Source organism: Chiloscyllium plagiosum, chromosome 8 (genome assembly GCF_004010195.1).
Source record: "Chiloscyllium plagiosum isolate BGI_BamShark_2017 chromosome 8, ASM401019v2, whole genome shotgun sequence".
NCBI classification, from domain to species: domain Eukaryota; kingdom Metazoa; phylum Chordata; class Chondrichthyes; order Orectolobiformes; family Hemiscylliidae; genus Chiloscyllium; species Chiloscyllium plagiosum.
This window is the reverse complement of record NC_057717.1, coordinates 49,204,768-49,208,318: the sequence shown is the minus strand read 5'-3', so window position 1 is coordinate 49,208,318 and position 3,551 is coordinate 49,204,768.

Sequence of the window (3,551 nt, the reverse complement as noted above, 5' to 3'; positions counted from 1 at the left end):
AGATCGCAGATGAAATTCGGCGAGGAGAAGCATGGGACAATGCAGTTTGGTGGCAAGAACATTAAAAGAAAATATAAAACAGAATGGAACATCTGAAGCAGTACAGGAGCTAGGGATGAAGTGATATTATTGAAGTTCTCAGGATATTAAACATAAGTGAAGCATACAGAATTGCTGGTTTTATAAAGATTGACGGAGAGTACAAAAGGAAGGAGGTTGAACTTGTAAGTGGCAAAGAGAAGACCTGATGGAGTTTTTCAAACCATATAGGCAGCCTAAATAGAATAGATCGGGTACATCCGTTCCCGCTCATAAAAGGAATACAAATGAGAGGGCACTCCTTTCAGGTGATATGCAAAAAGGGAAATATTGATGTCAGTAAGAACTTTCTCACTAGGCAAGTAGTGAGGATACACTTGGATTTGTTGTCGACCCACGTTCAATGGAAACATTCAAGAGGGAATTTAATTTTTTCGTAATTATAACTTATGTGTAAGGGTATGGGTGATAGGAGGACATCATTACTCAGTCATGAGTTCAGTTGAAGACGTGGTACAATCATGAAGGGTCAAATGACATCCTCCTCTGCTATAAGGTCGGTGTGATGTCTTCAGAGTCTTCCAACTCTATTAATGTTCTACCTATGTAATCTGATCGATCGTGAGCAACACATTCCTATCCCGACAGGGACCATCAACCAATGCATCGCTTCTTATCTTTATAACTCATACGGGCCATATCAAGCTTCTTTCGCTGGAAACTCCGACAGTTCCGACAATTCTCCCTCTTCGTGTTATAATTCTGACGTCCTTACAGGTCTCACTTTGTGTGTAATACTCCAATCCACAGAAACCTTCTAACTTTAGTCATGTCATTAAGTCCACCCAACACCCATGTCACTCATTTTCTCCTACCGTGACAAACCTCGTTTTCACCATAACCTCCTCCAGCCACGAGAGTGATTATTACATCTGCAACTTTCTCAAACACGCACAACTCTGCAAATCTCTTTAACTTCCTCCAGCCCCTACAATTTTTCTGTTGCGTAAACTATTCCAATGCCTAACCAGCTGTGTAACATCCTTTTGTCCCGATAACGCTCCCGAGTGTGTAACCATCTTCTGCCCATGCATAACCTCCTATCTCTGCAAACTCCAGCTTCTAATTCCTTTCCTATCTGTGAAAATGCCTCCAGCACCACCATCTCTGAAATGTCTACCAAATGTTTAAACATCCCACATATCTCTAACATTCATTTGGCCCGACTAATTTCTCTCTCCCCAAAACCTCTTCCGGCTGCTGCAAATCTCAGCTGTCTCTGTAAAATCCTCCAAGAGAATTGCCATCCTTTTCAGTAGAACCTCATCTTATAAACCTCCTGAGCTGCTGATATAAGGCTTCTTTTCGGCTTTCTGCGAGCTCTCAATTTTAACGACCTCCACGCATAATGTCCCTTGCTATCTCTAAACTCTTCCAAAGTTCAATTAACCCATACGCTGAAAACCTTGCCCATGAGCGGGAGAGGTTTACCAGACTGGGGATCTTTGTGCGATTTGGCGGATGTTACAGAAGAAGGAAAGTATATCCGGAACCAGAGGGTTTACATAGGTGGGCATGGTTATAGAACATGAAGGATATTATAGAGCCTGGCGATTTGTATGCACAGATGAAAGATCCTGGAAATTTCCTGGTTGTCTGTGGGTTTTAGAAGAAAAAAAGCTATTTAGCTGCAAATGCCTAGGACCTTCCTATTCTAATGATGGGATTTGGTAATGTACGGCAGCTGGCTTTGCACAGGTTGGGGAAAGAGTCTGTGATCTTCCTGCTTGTTTTTTGGAACTCTGTTCCTGGATAGGTTGGAGCAGCTGATCATGTTCAGGCAAGAGAAGGAACCTGGTACCTTCCTGATCTCATGAGAGACTCTTTTCCAGAATGTATGTGAGATGCAAGAAATCTCTAATGTACTGGAGCTGTCAGCCACACCCACCCTGAATCCCTGTTGTTATTTTCTATTGGTGCCGCTGGAACCATTCGAATCCCTGTAATATCACCGCCTCTCAAGCACCTTCCTGTCTCTGTCACGTCCTCTGAACCCGACAGCTATTCTGTTCTCGAGTACCTCCTACCCTCTCTGACTTCCTTCTGTTCTTTTCAACAATTCAAATGAAAAGACACCACAAATAATGTGAAACAGGTCAGATGTTCTTGCCATTATGGATCTGTGGCTGTAGTGTGCCCAAGTCTGAGAATTCGGTGCTCCAGGGTTTTCACCATTTACACAGAAAGGATAAATAGGCAAACATAGTGTAGTAGCATTGTGCAGAAAGGATGGGATCGATACTGTTGTGACGCTAGTCAATTTGCACACTGCTCCTCTCTGTCCACACCCCCCATCCTTGGTCATTGGTCGTATCAGGTACTGCCAAAATTGAAGAATTTAGAAAACGACACAACATGGAAGATGTCACTCTCCACATTGTCTGCATCCTGTTTAATGAAGCGCTTGTCCTGTTTCACTGGAGACTGTGGGACTTCAAGTGCAGATCCATGTTCGCTTTTAATTCTTTTCGAGTCTGTCTTCGTAAGTCTAAATGAATGTCTTCATTATACCATCCCCAATCTGCCTGATTTACTACCTTCCCTGGCCCTATGGTCTTCCTCTCATCTGACACTAACCCGATGATTATACCCTTCGTCATATCAGTTGCCCACTGCCTGAATATCCCAGAATAGACCAGCTTCCCCGTTCCTGATGCCACCTTCAAAAAGTCGTTACACTCTTGATATATCAATCCGAATGGACATTTGGATAAGGCAGAGGGGGTAGAACTGAGGCCCCACTTTGTGGCCAAGCCCCGGAGGGTCTGGTGGATGGCATTATGCAGAAGAGGGGCAATATCTTACTCGAATGCTGCCTGGGGAGGCCATGACACCAGACCCAGCCAGCTTGGTCCGACGTTGGCCCCTGCGTCAGTGAACTGCCACCCTTCTGGATGAATGCCTTACGGTGTAGGATGGAGATCAGTGACCTTCTCCACTCCACCAGTGTAATTGCCGCTATCTGCATTTGGTGACCTGGCATTCAATCTCTGTTACTGCACCCACCTCGCACCAAGTCTCAGGTTCTCCCATTCTCACGACTGAATGCAGCACTTTCACTCATTCACTCTCTAACCTCTTCTCTGCTCCTCTCCCAACAATTCCTGGTGTCTGTGCCGCCTACTCACTCACTCAGAACATCACGCCAATTTTCCCCCAGCTGTACCAGTACTAACAGATGTATCAACCACTTGGATATAGGTTAATACCTCTTGGTTCTCATCGCATTCCGGAAGGAACATTCCCACAATGGGGCAGAAACAGGCAAGCGTGTTAAGGGTCACCACAGCACTCATCTCCCCACGCCCTAACAGGGGAAGGATCCTGACCCTAACAACCACGAGACACCGACTGACCATGTCCAAGATCCTGGTCTGGTATCTGAGATTCCTCTTGACTCACTGTGCTGTGCATCTTGACTGACTGTGGACAATGATATCAAGCTTCGTGGT